We start from the raw sequence: 16,379 nt of genomic DNA on the forward strand, positions 1-16,379 counted from the left end.
AGGAATGCTTTTAGGAGAATAAGAGAATTAAAAAAATACCTGGTTCTAGTAAATTGTTTTCAAATTCACTATTTGAATTTGCTGGTACTATACTGTTTGCTGAGAACTCCCAGTAAGAACCTTGAAGTTGTTATATTTTTGTATGTATGTTATCACTGTACCTCTTGAGGCAGAGCTAACAACATTAAAATGGTAGTGTACGTATGTGCAAAGAGACAAAAGCCCTGGAATAGCTTACTTTTTAAAACAGCAGGAGCCCCTCTTGTAGCCCTTTAAAGTTAATTCTTCTATATTTATGGGAAGTGTTTTGCATAATAATGAGCTACTTGGGGATATGCATGAGTGAATTAATTACAAGGTTACCTATTAATTACCTAATTCACCTTCTGGCCAGCTGGAATAGCTGCAAGTACCTTATCATTCAATTATAACCTTCCTCCAGGACTTTAGAATCATATTCCAAAAGAGATGACAATTAAAAAAAAATCAGCTTATTCGATTCCTTCTTCCTTCATATAGAGACCCTTCTCTTGTAAGTCACCAAGCACACCTATACACATGCTGGATGTCTGCTCTGATGTGTGCTAATTAGCATGTTTAATTAGTACGAGCTTTAGTTCAAGCACTTGCACTGCCATATTGAAGTGCAGAATGCTGAATACATGTGATGCTGCGGGTGCTTTAATTGGAGAGGCTCTCAGAGTCGCCTTAATTAAAGCACCCTGCCCTCTACCCCAGAGCACATGTACAGATGCTCCAATATCCAGACAGATTCTGCAATCGTACAAGATATCATTTTATATGCACTTTTCAGAGGAATGTTTATCCAGTATGGTAGTGATGTGAACATTCATATTTCTCACTTAACTTCGTAATTATTAAAGACTCAGTCAGAACTTTACTATAAATTCATGATAGGTGCATATGTAGTAGGGGGAAAATACTATAATCCACTTGTTTCTATCTTCCTTGGGCATCGCATGAGTTCTAATGGCTTATACTTTTGGCTACCATTTTTTGTGTATTTGGGAATGCATAGTAGCAGGGTGATTGAAGAGACAGTGAAGGCATTTTGTGGTTTAAAAGGAGACATCAAGCAAGGTGGTGATTCTTCCCTTATTACGCTTTTTACTGGTAATATCCTAGCTTTTGGAGATGAGGCAGTTAGTTAGTTTTTCTCTGTCACTTTATTATGGTCTGTGGGCTGATGCTCTGTTTTAATTACTTAGGGACCAAGAAGTGAGACTGCATTTTTCTTAGAGGAGGTTGGGATCTGAATGAATTGCAATGTGGAGTGAAAGGAGAAGAGGCAATATGTAATATTTGTATATCTGTCTAAGGTGCTTATATGGCTGTTGTATTAGATTTCCTGCTGGTCTTCACCCACTCCTATGAGGTAGATAACTACTGATCTCCATTTTATATATGCAGATAAGGCATTGGTGTGCTACAGGCTTATATTTGGCAAACTAAAGAACTGAAGACCAGGTCTCCTGAAGCCCAGTGCCCCAATCAGTATGGTGTCAATGGTGTATGGAGCCTGTATTACTGTAAGTGCTGAAGACGAGCCATTTGAGGCATTTAACAATAAAAAATATTTTGAGCTTCAGAAGATTTGTTAGCAGGATCAAAGTATTAATTGTGAAAAGAATGCTGTGCTTACTATCTTGAATTTTGATTAGGAACAACATGCTTCGGTGTTGGTGTTTTTTCTTTTCTTCACTAGCTATGCTCTTTCTCTGTAATAGGCCTACATGTTACCCATAAATAAAGGGTTATTAAGGCTTTTTCATGTTAATTTGGAGCAGAGGTGTCAACTAGGGTATATAAATGTATACTAATGCTATACTTCTTAAGATGGGGGTGGAAAACACAACTTTTAAGGTTTTGGTGTACATAAAGTACTGAGGTCCCTGGCCTGCTCCAAGAAAAATTACAACAGGTGATGTTAGCAAGCCTCCCTTGCAACCTAAAAGGGAGATGTAACTCATCCTTGGCCCAAGGGAAAGTCAGGTTTGCAGACGCAAACATGCACAAACCTCTCAGTGGGTTTGGAGGTGCTTTAAGATCAGGCTACCTTCCTCAGCTGGCTGTATGCATTACAGCCTCATAGATTCATAGATGTTAGGGTCGGAAGGGACCTCAGTAGGTCATTGAGTCTGACCCCCTGCCCTGGGCAGGAAAGAGAGAGTGCTGGTGTCAGATGACCCCAGCTAGGTGCTTGTCCAGTCTCCTCTTGAAGACCCCAAGGTAAGGGAGAGCACCACCTCCCTCAGAAGCCCATTCCAGATTCTGGCAACCCTTACCGTGAAGAAGTTTCTTCTAATGTCCAACCTAAATCTGCAGCCATTGTGGTCATTGTTCCTAGTTACTCCAGGGGGTGCCCTAGTAAATAGAGCATAGCCTATTCCCTGCAGCCCTCCCCTGATGAATTTATAGGCAGCTACAAGATCACCTCTCAGCCTTCTCTTGTGAAGGCCGAAGAGAGAGAGGTCCCTCAGTCTCTCCTTGTAGGGCCTTGTCTGCAGGCCTCTGACCATATGAGTGGCCCTCCTCTGAAGTCTTTCAAGATTCTTCACATCCCTCTTGAAGTGCGGTGCCCAAAACTGGATGCAGTACTCCAACTGTGGCCTGACCAGTGCTGCATAGAAGGGAAGAATTCCCTCCCTGGACCTGTTTGCCATTCATCTGCTAATGCATGATAAAGTGCAGTTAGCCTTGCTGATCGCCTCATCACATTGATGAGTCATGTTCATCTTGGAGTTAACTATGACTTCAAGATCCCTTTCTAGTGCTGTGCTGCTGAGAAGGTCATCCCCCAGCCTATAAGTGTGTTGGTGGTTCTTTTTGCCCAGGTGCAGCACTTTGCACTTGTCTTTGCTGAACTGCATCCTATTTCATTCTGCCCATTTTTCCAATCTGTCCAGACCCATCTGGATCCGCTCCCTACCCTCTGGTGTGTTAACTTTGCCCCATAATTTGGTATCATCTGCAAACTTGGACAGGGTGCTCTCTACGTCCTTGTTCAAGTCAGTGATGAAGACACTGAATAGCACTGGCGTAAGGACCAAGCTTTGCGGGACTCCACTGCCCACATTGTTCCAGGTTGATATCGACCCATCCACCACCAATCTCTGGGTGCAACCCCTAAGCCAATTTGCCACCCACCTGACCATGTAATCATCTGCATCGCAGCCTGTCAGTTTATTTACGAGAATGGAATGCGATACCTTATCAAAGGCCTTCTTAAAGCCTAGGTAGATGACATCTACCTCAATTCCTGCATCTAAGCATTTTGTGACCTGGTCATAAAAAGGAACAAGGTTAGTCAGGCAGGATCTACCTGCAATGATTTTCTTTCAGCATTATTTCCCCTGCTGGGCTCCCACAAAAACCATGCTGTGGCTCCCACAAATGTAATCCTTAATGATTTTTTCTAGAGTTTTCCCAAGGATAGAGGTGAGACTAGCTGGTCTATAGTTTCCTGGTTTGTCCCTCCTCCCCTTCTTGAAAATAGGGGCCACACTGGCCCTTTTCAAGTCCTCTGGGACCTGACCGGAGTTCCATGAGTGCTCAAACAAGTGTGCCAGTGGATCTGCTCTAACACTGGCCAATTGCTTCAGCACCCTTGGATGAAGTTCATCCGGGCCTGCTGAGTTGAACACTTCCAGCCCCTCCAAGTGCCCCTTCATTAAGTCTGCACTAACAGTTGGTGGGCTGGTGTATCTATCTGTGATCCAATTGGGAGATTTTTCCTGGTCTGTGTCTAGGAATATAGATGCAAAGAACTCATTGAAGAGCTCAGCTTTGTCCCCCCTCTCTGTCATCAATTGCCCTAGTTTGTCCTGTAGGGGTCCTGTTCTATCCTGAGCCTTCCGTTTGCTCCCTATATACCTGAAGAAGGACTTTTTGTTGTCCTTAATTTTTGTCGCCAGCCTAAGTTCTAATTCTGCTTTGGCCTTCCTAACCAATTTCCTGCAATTGCAAGCCAGGGAGGTATACTCCTCCTTGGTAGCTATCCCCTGCTTCCACAGCCTGTATACCTCTTTCTTTGCCCTTGGGCTTTCCTGGACTTCCCTGTTCAGCCAAGAGGGCTTCTTGGTCCCTTTGCCCCTTTTTATGCACAATGGGATTGTCTCCTTCTACACCCGTAGGATTGCTCCCTTGAGGAACAACCACCCTTCCTGAACCCCCATTTTGCCAGTGCTCTTGAACTTTTAATGCCTGAGCGTATTGAATTTAGCCTTTCTGAAGTCTAGTACTTCAGCCCTGCTAATTAGTTTACCCACCCTATTCCGGATAGTGAATTCAATCAATCAGTGGTCAGTATCCCCTAGGTTACCTTGTACCTGCAGATTCCCCACCAGATCATCCCCTGTAGCTAACACCAAGTTCAGCAAGGCATTTCCCTAGTGGAATTGTATACCTCCTGCATTAGGTTTAGGTTCAGGTTCTATATGTAGGTTAAGAACCTATGTGAGCAGTTAGATTTGACTGACTACTCCTCCCAGCAGATGTAGGTCACCTAGGACAACTGTATCTCTTAACTGTATGGCCTCTGAGAGCTGTCTGGAGAATTCCAGGTCTAGCTCATCCTCCTGGTGTGTTGGTCTATAGTAGACCCCCACTACCCAAGTCCCTTTCCCCCCAATCCCCTTGTATCCTGACCCATGGTACATTGGTTTGGCCCTCCTCTGATCCCATCTTGATAATGGAGGATGTATATTGTTCCTTAACATAGAAAGCAACACCCCCCCTCCTTTTTCCCCCACTCTATCCTGCCTGTACAACCTGTAACCCTCAATGCCTACTGCCTAATTGTGAGTAGGGTCCCACCAGGTTTCAGTTAATCCAACCAGCTCAAAGTTGTTGCTTGCAAGCAGGAGTGCAAGTTCCTCCTGTTTGTTCCCCATGCTCCTAGCATTAGTGTAGAGACATTCAAGCCCCACAATGGGTGGCCTTAATACCACCCTGTCCTGATGTCTTGTGCTTACCTGGACTGATACAGTGCATTGCTCATGGCTCACTGATCCTAGTCCTGCTTTAATTTGGTTTGGGTCCTTCAGCGAGGAAGCAGACTAAATCTCTCAAGCGCTCTTAGTCCACTAGTGACCTACCCACAGTTCTGAAGGAACATGGTGTTTTTCCTGCATTTGACACAGCTGGCTAGGGAAAAAAAAATCTTGGAGCATGTCAGCCCAAAGAGCCCTGGGATGTGACCCTCACAGATGAATGCACAGGTAGAGAGGATATAGTAGCTGTGGTAAGGCTGTGCAATGGTGGGTACTTACACCAGGTCTGGTGATAATCCACATGTCCAGATACAGCAGCTGATCATCCTTTACCTGTGCAATGAAGACGGAGCTTTCTCTGTTGAGAATGTGAAAACATTAATGCTGGTAGGAGCAGTGCTTATCTTTTATGGTTAGTTGTGGGCATAGTCATTGTGAGAGTGTCAGGTGATCTTAGCATCATCTCTCCTCTGTACTCGCCTGCCATTACATAGATTGAAAGAAAATGGGGGAGATCAGTGATTTTCTTAAGGCTAGTGATCAATAAATGCCACCCAGATAGAACATTCTTACTGTGATTTTATTTTCTCAAAATAAAGTAGCTCCAGCACAATATCCTCACTAATTACTCCATTAGTGAAGCACTTCTGAGTTGCAGGACAGCTAACTCGGTCTCAAACACTTTACAGATACAATATAGCACTGAACATTTCAAGTGCCAATTGTCTCATTAACAAGACGTGTTCCCCGCATCTCCTGCATCCGCTGCTTATCAGGAGCAGTACTGGCTGTTTCCCTGTTTCCCACTCCGCTGCTCTCGGCAACGCTATCAGTCTGGGGGTCAGGGTCTGGCGTGGGCTCCTCCTTCCAGCCCGAAGTCTCAGGGTCCCTATTGCTGCTTATGGTTTCCCCGCCGTGCTGCTCTGTCCAGCCCCGGTTCTTCCTTCACTCACCGGAGCTGCTGAAGTTTACAAGGTACAGGGCTTGCCTGGCATTTCTCAGATTCAGATCCCGGGATCCTGATGTCTCTCTGAAGTCATCAGGTGAGCCTTTTATCTTTTCTCTCTGTCTCAGGCTTTGGCTGCCCCTCATTGTCCTCTTGTGCCCGAAGACAATGGGTCTTTCCCCCCTGCCAGCTTTTATGCCGGTTTTTTGGTGGGCTAATCACTCAATCCCTTTTCAGGTGTGTAAGTTCTTCCACCTGGCAGTTTTCATCCGCAGGTCCACCTTGCCCAAGTTTGCTTAAGTAACAGGACTCCTGTCTGAGTCCCTGTTACAGTCATAAATGCTTTTCTATTTCTACATAGTAGACCAAGCTGCTGTTATGTGACAAGTTCCTCATACACCTCTTGTTTGGATTGGAACCAGTAATGTAGGCTATTCTTGAACAAAGTTGTTTCTGAACGCGTTAATTGAAGAGTTAAAATCAAAGTATATTCACGGCAATATTTTTTTTTGGAAGGGTTAGGTGGTTGGGATAGCCTAGGGTTTACCTTGACCAGTTATGCCATGTTAATATTGCAGGTTGCTGTAAAATAAGGCCATAGTATAAGCAGGTTGAACTAACATTAGTAGTATGTTTACAAGTATGCTAGGTGGTCTCTTATGTTCTCATGTATATTCAAAAATAAATGCATTTTTATCAGTGAAAATCAGGATCATTGGCAATTTCTCACAGTTGAGGATGATTGTCTTCCATGATTATCTTATCTGTGGATCTGAAGGTGGTTGATAAGGCCAATCCAGGATCAACAGATTTTGCTGCAACTTGTGCACATTTCCTTGTGGGATGGGTGGCTCCAGATTCTTGATTTGGTCTGCGACATGCTGTTTTTGCCATTCTCCCACTTTTCCATCTCCTGTTGTTGTTGTGAGGTCACAAAGTACTGAGATCTTGCAGCAGACTCTTCCTCTATTTGGGGCAGTTTTGGACGGTACTCTCCCATGAGTTGATGTTGATATTGCATTTTTTTTAAGTTGGCCTTGAGGATGTCCTTGAAGTGCTTTCTCTGACCTCTCCTTGAGTGTGTATACCTTGACTGAGTTGGGAAACTAAAACTTGCTTTGGGAGTCTGGAGTTGGACATCTGGTGAAGTTTATGTTGGATGAACATTGCCTTGATGCTCATGGTGTTTGTTAGTGCCAATGTTGGTGAGACTGTCTTTCCCACTGAATTTGAAGGATCTTTCACAGGCAGCATTGATGGTACTTATCCAGTGACTTGAGGTGTCTCCTATACGTTGTCCATGTCTCAGCTCCACACAGTAAGGTAGGGATCATGACTGCTTGATAAATCATGAGCTTGGTTTTGGACCTGTTGTTGTGATCTTCAACCACCTGTTTCCTTGGGTATCCTAAGGCTGCACTTGCACATTTGAGGTGATGTTGGATTTCTTAATCAATGTCAGCCTTCTGCAAGAGAGAGCATCGGAGGTATGGGAAATATTCAGTGTTCTCCAGAGTCTCACCATAAATCTGAATTACCGGAGCTGGGGACTGCTCTTTAAGAGCTTGTTGATGGAGGACCTTAGTATTCTGAATGTTAAGCATCAGTCCCGTTTTCTCGTATGCCTCGGTAAAGATGTTGATAATTGCCTAAAGGTCTGCTTCTGAGTGACAACACGCGACAGCTTCGTCAGTGTACTGGAGCTTGATGATTGAAGTCAGGATAGGCTTGGTTTTGGCTCAGTCAAGGATTAAGCAGTTTACCATCCATTTGGTAATTTAGCTCCACTCTGACTGGAAATTTGTTGGTGGTCAGATGTATCATCACGATATGGTATATTGAGAAGAGTGTCAGAGTGATGACAAAGCCTTGCTTAACTCCTGTCTTAACCCCAAAGGGATCTGTGAAAGATCCATTACCGAGAATCATCAGTTGCATACTGTTATGGAGTAGGCATGATGATAAATTTCACTTGGAATATGTACTTCAGAAGGATTTTTCACCGTGCTTCTCGGTTGACAGAATTGAAGGCTTGTGTTAGGAGGCCATATAGAGAGGTTTATGTTGTTCCTGGCATTTTTCCTGCAGCTGGTGAGTAGTGAAGATCCTGTTGGTTGTACCTTTTGATGCCCTAAACCCTTACAGATTCTGGGAGGAGCTCTTCAGCAGGTGGACGGAGACAGTTCAGGAGGGTTCTCGCAATGTTGGTTTCTGTGAACAGGAAGGTGATCCCTCTGTCATTTCCACAGTCAGACTGTCTCCTTTCCTGAAGATTGTCATGATCTTGGCATCCCTGAGGTCATCTGGGATTTTCTCATCATTCCAGATCCTGAAAATCAGGGCATGGAGCTCTGATATAAGCTCCTCTCCCTCTGCTTGAAGATTTCAGCAGGGATTCCATCTGTTCCAGATGCATTATCATTCTTCATCTGCTTGATGGCTTTCCTCACCTTGTCAAGGGTTGGATGGATTGCAAGATTGTATCTGAGTGTTATAGGACGGAGTTGGGAGCACTCTTGTCAATAACAGATTCTCGATTTGAGAAGGTCTTCAAAATGCTTCTTCCAACATGTGTTGATGGCTTCTCTTTCCTCGATCAGGGCTCTTCCATCCTTAGAAGTATACAGAAATTGTATGCTACTAAACTACTGTACAAAATACTGTTCCTGATATAGAAAAGTCTGAGATCTTGGATAGTGTCCTTGTAATCATTCATTAAACCAAACAATAATAAAGTGGATTTGTCTTTCAGAAATACATGCACAGTAGTCACATTTAAATTCAGTAACATAGATTCTTGAGTTGCATAATTAAACAATGATAGATATAATGATTCCCTTTCCCTTGACATCATGCCAGTATTTTACAGCTAGATTAGAAAACTGGTACACTTGGAATGCATTGGGCAAAAGTTACTCTGGAGAAAACAGAAGAGGCTTTTTGCTGTTAATTTGACAGGGGGAAAAAAGTAGCTTCTATTGGCTTTCTATCACAAGTAAGGTACTATCTGTACAGTAAATAGCAGTCCTGTAATTGTTGGTCTGAGCATAAAGGTTCTTCTTACCGCGTGTAATATCAGGGTGACAAAGGAATTCTTGACACACTTGTGAGATAACTTGGAAGAAGAGAGAGCAGTGAAGTTATTCCTTAACTCATCTGTCACTTTCAAAGAGAATAACTCTTTTGTTGGTCTAGAGGAATGTCTTGTGTACAGAGCTTGTTGTAGTAATACTTGCATTACACTTTTGATATGTGGTCTGCCAAAGCTTTCTCTCCAGCCATGAGTTATTTAACTCTACTAGAGTGATTTCATGGGGAGAGTTGCAGCAGCCATCATATTTTTACAACATCTTGCTTACAGCTGTGAACATTTGTACTGGTGTCATTGCATCTGCCTTGTATGAAATGGGGAGAGGATTTTTGTCCAGTGTTGTTCATTATTATTCAATGCAGCTAACAGAAAGAATGTGTTAGTAGATTATTAGCATCTTACTATCCTGTATTTTAGATTGGTTAATTTATAAATGCTTGTTTTACTAGTATGAAGTTGCTTTAGTGTGCTATATGGTAGCTAATGGGTAGGGTAATATTTGTTTTCAAGTGGAGTGCCAGTTATTCATTTTACTGTTAACTAAGTTCCTCTGACAGATTTCACTAATACACTTCCACTCGCATGGCAGAAGCCATTTGTTTTTAAGTATTAGGGCCAAAGGTGACCTGAGCAGGGTGTGGGGCCTGAGGCAAATCAGCCCATGCAGGGCCCCACCCCCGCTCCAATCCCAGACCTGAAAAAGCTGCCGATGCCATTGTAGCATCAGCAGCGGGGGTGGGGGGAAGGTAGCGAGTGGCTGTAAGTCGAGCTGCCACTCTGACCGGCTCTGCGGGCCCCCCTAAAGTGCAGGGCCTGGGGCAGTTGCCCTGATTCGCACCCCTCTTAGGAACAGCCCTGATTAGGGCTGCCCTGGCTGACTCCTTTCTAACTGGTGCACAAGTCTTGTTACTTTATATTTATTTCATAGTTTGAGTATCAAATGTCAAATTAATTTATACAACTAAATGACCTGTGTGCAGTATAGTGAAAGTTGTGGTGGGCCAGTAGGAGGTGCTCCTGTGCTGAGCCACCTGCCTTACTGCACTTGACCACCTTCCAGGCTCCGAGTGCCTCCCTAGGGGTGCCTCACGTCTGGCCAACCCCTTTCCTGGAGCACACCCGCAAGCCTGGTGGTAACACCACCTCCACCCAGGGTCTGGACTGATTTTGGCCCTGTGGCCGCTGGAAACACAGGCCTAGTTAGTCCTTGAGGGGTACTTGACCCACTGCAAGAACTTGGGGTGCTTCCTTCTGTCTGAAGCACAAATGGTGGTCTCCCTTAGCTGAATCAAGGGGATCCCAAGGCATAATTTAGACTCTCTCCCAATAAGTCTCCCATGCTAGGTACAGAGGAGGACGTTATTGGTTACAAGGAATAGGTTTGGAATAGGGTACAGTGTAGAGCAATATCAGAGAAATACCTTAGAGCAAACAGTGGCATGGTAGTCTTTGATCATGCATCTGAGTTACTGCAAGCTATATATCTAATTGGATCTCAAGTAGTTCACTCACAAGTATCATCCAGAGGTAGGTGGTGGTTCCCTCTGGAAGCAAGCAGTTCATTGAACATGAGTTTCAAGACGGAGAGTGAGCTTTGGTTGCTGCCTCTCCTCCTGGGCAGTCCTTAACTTATATAGACCTTACAGCCTCATTTACTTGATCCAGTGAAGGCCAGCAGTTGTTGCCTGCCAGCCAACCAATTTGAAATGCATCACTGGTTGCTGGGTAGACTGGCAGGGTCTGTAGCCCCCTCCTGGTCTTGATGACATTGCTTAGAACAGGGATGGGCAAAATGCAGCCCAAGGGTCAGATGCAGCCTGCCAGGCCATTCTATCCGGCCCACGGGGCCCCTAAAACATTTAGAAAATTAATATTTATCTGCCCCTGGCTGCCTGTCATGCGGCCCTTGATTGCTTGCCAAAGTTTAGTAAGCGGCCCTCTGCCCAAAATAATTGCCCACCCCGGCTTAGAACAATAGGGAGTTCAAGCCCCAACCCAGGTGTGTGAGGCCAGTCACATAGGCAGACGGAGCAGGTTTCCCCGTCCCCCAGGAATGTATCCAGCTCAGTTTACAACTCGGGGTTACCTGAAGCTGATGGGGCCAGGGATGTCTGCCTTCTGCAGTGAGCAGGGCAACCAAATTGTCAGATTGATCATCAGCCTGGGAAGAGACAGAGATGGCATTCTACCACAAAAGTTGTGTGACTAAATTGGTTAAACCAGTACAACCCCAAGTATGGGCGCATATATATTGTACCTTATATTAGTGTAACTTATGCCAGATGAGATGGGTAATAAGTCATCTCAAAATTCATATAAAATACATTTAACTCAGTGTAAATCTGTGTGTACAGCTTCAATATTAGTGGTATAACTAGTGAAAGGACCCGTTCTTTGCCCGAGTAATTATTTTTGTAATTGCGGTGTTTGTTTATTTTCAAAGAACTTAGTACAACATATTTAGGTAAAAATATTATTTATTTTTAAAGAACATAATACAACATATTTAACATTTAATATTTAATGTGGAGTGACATTTCAAATGACATCCAAATGAATAATCTTCATTGTAGAACTTCTTTGTAAACAATGTTTGTAATGTTTCCTGTTGTAGCCAGTTATATACTACACTCTTCAACTACCAGTTGTGGAGCAAGCCACATATAACTGTCCATGTAACCTGGGAGATAGTGACCATCACTTGGTAGAGTTCACTGTCCAGCAAAGGGTAGGAAAAATATCCAGTGAGGCTAAAGTGTTAGACTTCAGAAGGGTCAACTTTAGTAAACTTAGAAGGCTAGTTAGTTAGGTGGTGAAACTCAAGAGCATTGAGCAAATGGGGGTCCAGGTCGGTTGGAGGTTTCTCAAGGGAGTGATCCTTGGGGCACAAAAGGATCCCCTTAAGCAGGAAAGCGGGTAAGGGGATAAAAAGCCCCCTTGGCTGAACAGGGAACTCCAGAAAAAACTGGGGGAAAAGAAAGAGATTTATAGGCAGTGGAAGCAGGGGGCAGCCACCAAGGAGGAATACACTTCCCTGGTGCGCTGTTGCAGGGAATCAGTTAGGCAGGCCAAGGCAGGATTGGAGCTTAGGCTGGCTACAACAATTAAGGGCAATAAAAAATCCTTCTACGGATACATAGCAAGCAAGAGGAAGGCACAGAGTAACATAGGGCCCCTGCAGGATGACTTAGGAGAATTGGTGGTTGATGCAAGGAAAAAGGTGGAGCTCTTCAATGAGTTCTTTGCTTCAGTATTCCTAAGTACTAACCAAGACACTTCCCCCACCTTGAGCATAGACAGATGTCCAAAAGGCACTAGACCATCAAAGGTTAGTGCTGACTTAGTTAAGGAGCACTTGGAGGGGCTGGATGGGTAGAAGTCAGCGGCCTGGATGACCTCCATCCACGGATGCTGAAGGAATTGGCCAGTGTCATAGCTGAGCCGCTGGCACGGCTGTTTGAGCATTCATGGTGCTCTGGCCAGGTCCCTGAGGATTGGAAAAGAGCCAGTGTGGTGCCTTTTTAAGAAGGGGAGAAAGGATGAGCTGGGTAATTTTAGGCCAGTCAGTCTTACCTCTATCCTTGGGGAAAATATTGGAAAAAATCATCAAAGAGCGCATTTGTGAAAGCCCAGCAGGAGAAATGATGCTGAAAAGAAACCAGCACAGGTTCGTCACAGGTAGATCCTGCCTGACAAACCTTATAGCCTTTTATGACCAGGTCACACAATGCCTTGACATAGGAGCTGAGGCTGATGTCATCTACCTGGACTTTAAGAAGGCCTTTGACACAGCTTTGCATCCTATTCTTATAGGGAAGATAGCAGGCTGTGGAGTGGATGCTTACACAGTCAGGTGGGTGGGCAGCTGGCTTAGGGACCACACCCAGAGAGTGGTGGTGGACGGGTTGTTTTTGGCCTGGAAGGAGGTGGGCAGTGGGGTCCCTCAGGGTTCAGTGCTTGGACCAATGTTATTTAATACCTTCATCAATGATTTGGATGAGGGTGCAGAGAGCACCCTCTCCCAAGTTTGCAGATGATACCAAGTTATGGGGCAGAGTTAACACACCAGAGGGCAGGGAGCAGATATAGGCCGATCTGGACAGGTTGGATCAATGGGAAGAACGAAATAGGATGCAATTTAACAAAGATAAATGCAAGGTACTCCACCTAGGGAGGAGGAATCCCCTGCACGCCTATAGGTTGGGGGATGACCTCCTCAGTGGCTGAGAGGGGTCTTGGTGTCATAGTTGACTCCAAGATGAGCCAGCTGTGTAACAAAGCCATCAACAAGGCCAATCACACCTTGTTGTGCATTAGCAGATGTGTGATCAACAGATAGAGGGAGGTGATGCTCTCCCTCTATGCAGCATTGATCAGGCCGCAGTTGGAGTACTGTGTCCAGTTTTGGGCACCGCACTTCAAGAGGGACACGGAGAATCTGGAGAGGGTTCAGAGGAGGGCCACTCACATGATTAGCGGCTTCCATGAAAGACCCTACGAGGGGAGGCTGAGGGATCTGGATCTCTTCAGCCTTCACAAGAGAAGTCTGAGGGCAGACCTTGTAGCCATCTATAAGTTTATCAAGGGAGGACAACAGGGAATTGAAGATGAGCTATTTACTGGAGCCACCCCTAGGAGTAACTAGGAATAATGGGTGCAAACTAGTGGAGAGTAGATTCAGGTTAGACATTAGGAAGAAATTGTTTACAGTAAGGGTGGCCAGAATCTGGATTGGCTTCCAAGAGCAGTGGTACTATCACCTAACTTGGAGGTCTTCAAGGGGAGGCTTGATAGACACCTGGCTAGGGTCATCTGACCTCGGTCCTCTTTCCTGCCAGGGGCAGGGGGTCAGACACTATGATCCTTTGTGGTCCCTTCTGACTCTACAATCTGTGAATCTATGAATGTGGAAAGCATTGCTCCATTAAATAGTCACTGGAAGCCCCCAAAAAGGTCAAGTGAAAAATAACCTGCCTATAATTTTCTTCAGGTGGTATTCAGTGATTTTGGAAGGTTTAGAGTAGATAGGACCAGCCATTCTCAAGTTTATAAGTGAACATACATACAGACATACACTTCATTTTATATATAGATATAGTAAAAGCTCTGTTATCCAGAATCCATGGCAAATGGGGGATGCTGGTTAATCAAATATGCCAGTGAAACAAATATGCTGTGTTTGGCCCCATGCAGGCTGCTTTGCCCTGGGCCATGGTCCACAAGGAAGAAGTGGGACTCAGCTTGTGGTGGCAAAACCAGAAGTGGGCTCTCCGGTTTCACTTTTGCCCCGTTCCTTGGAGGGAAGATTTGTATTGACAGATGCTGGTTAGTCGAGCATTCTGGATGGTAAAGTGCTGGATAACATAGCTTTTGCTGTAGATTAAAGTGCCTCAGCTTTCTTCAGTTACAAAAGCTGGAGTATACAAGTCCTTGAGGCTGGATGCAGTACATCCAAGTGTGCTGAGGGAGTTGGCCAATGTGATTGTAGAGCTGCTAGCCATTACCTTTGAAAACTTGTGGCAATAGGGGGATGTCCCAGACAATTGGAAAAGGGCAAATATAGTGCCCATCTTTAACAAAAGGAAGACGGAGGATCTAGGGAACTACAGACCAGTCAGCCTCACCTTAGTCCTAGAAAAATCATGGAGCATGTCCTCAAGGAATTCATTTTTAAGGACCTGGAGGAGAAGAAAGTGAGCAGGAACAGTTGGCATGGATTCACCAATGGCAAGCCTTCTCTGACCAACCTGATTGCTTTCTATGATGAGATGACTGGATCCTCGGCAGGTTTGTGGATGACACGAAGGTGAAGGGAGTAGTAGATATGCTGGAGGGTAAGGCTAGGGTTCAGAGAGACCTGGAAAAATTGGAGGATTGGGTCAAAACAAATCGCATGAGGTTCAACAAGAACAAGTACAAAGTCCTGAACTTTGGACAGAAGAATCCCATGTACTGCTACAGGCTTGGGACCAACTGGCTAATTAGCAGTTCTGCAGAAAAGGACCTGGGAGTTACAGTGGACAATAAGCTGAATATGACTCAACAGTGTGCCCTTGTTGCCAAGAGGGCTAACAGCATACTGTGCTGCATTAGGAGGAGTGTTAACTGCAGGTCGAGGGAAGTGATTCTTCCCCTCTATTTGGCACTGGTGAAGCCACACCTGGAGTACTGTGTCCAGTTTTGGGGTCCCTCACTACAGAAGGGATGTGGACAAGTTGGAGAGAATCTAGCAGAGGTCAACAAAAATGGTGAGGGGGCTAGGGAACATGATATCTGAGGAGAGGCTGAGGGAACTGGGCTTATTTAGTCTGCAGAAGAGAAGACTTGAAGGGAGATTTGATAGGAGCCTTCAACTACCTGAAGGGAGGTTCCAAACAGGATGGAGCTAGACTGTTCTCAGTGGTGGCCGATGACAGAAGAAGGAGTAATGGTTCAAGTTGCTGCAAGGGAAGTTTAGGTTGGATATTAAGAAAAACTCTCTCTCTAGGAGGGTGGTGAAGCACTGGAATGGGTTCCCTAGAGAGGCGGTAGAATCTCCATCCTTGGAGGTTTTTAAGACCTGGGTTGACAAAGTCCTGCCTGGGATGATCTAGTTGGGGATGGTCCTACTTTGAGCAGGAGGTTGGACTAGATCAGTGGTTCTCAACCTTTTGTACCTTACGTACCACCTGCTGATCAACGCGAGAAAAGTGAAACCGGGAGTCCCACTATGGCACTTCTGGTTTTACTACCATGAGCCGAGTCCTACTTCTTCCTCACAGACCACAGCCCGGGAAAGCAGCTTGCGTGGGGCCTCCCTCCCTGTCCCCCAGCACACTGATGCTGGGGAGTCAAAGCCCCAACATACTGGATGTGGTGAGAGGGGCGGTGGCTGGAATTTCCAGCCCAAACAGGCAAAGACTCCTCCAGCCTGCCTGGTGAGGGTGTGGGGCCGTGGACCAAACTCAAAACACAGCACCCGCCTACCCCCTGCCCATGTCTTACTTGCCCCGAGGGGCACATGTACCATGGGTTGAGAAACAGTGGACTAGGTGACCTCCTGAGGTCCCTTCCAACCCTAATTTTCTATGATTCTATACACAAATTGGACATTCAGGACCCATTGATAGTATGTGGGACTTTCATGCGAAAATTTCACCCAGAACCTTTTTTTTTTTTTTAAAGAAACAAAGGTTTGATACTGCAGTCTATTCAGACTTTTGGTACAGAAGAGGTGAGAAATGCTACAGCAGTGTTTTGAAAATGAGTTGAAGCCCTTTTATCTTTACCCACAAATACCAACTGCTTCGCAAGTGGCAAACGCTTATTTTCTTTCAGCTGATGGTGTCTC

General features: G+C 45.1%; 1 protein-coding gene across 4 annotated transcripts in view; it reads left to right on the forward strand.

Moving 5' to 3' along the window:
- ELMO1 (engulfment and cell motility 1) overlaps positions 1-16,379 on the forward strand; it is a 462,043-nt gene that overhangs the window by 98,651 nt on the left and 347,013 nt on the right. The window lies entirely within an intron of this gene.

This window comes from Alligator sinensis, unplaced genomic scaffold (assembly GCF_000455745.1).
Source record: "Alligator sinensis unplaced genomic scaffold, ASM45574v1 scaffold254_2, whole genome shotgun sequence".
Classification (NCBI taxonomy): domain Eukaryota; kingdom Metazoa; phylum Chordata; order Crocodylia; family Alligatoridae; genus Alligator; species Alligator sinensis.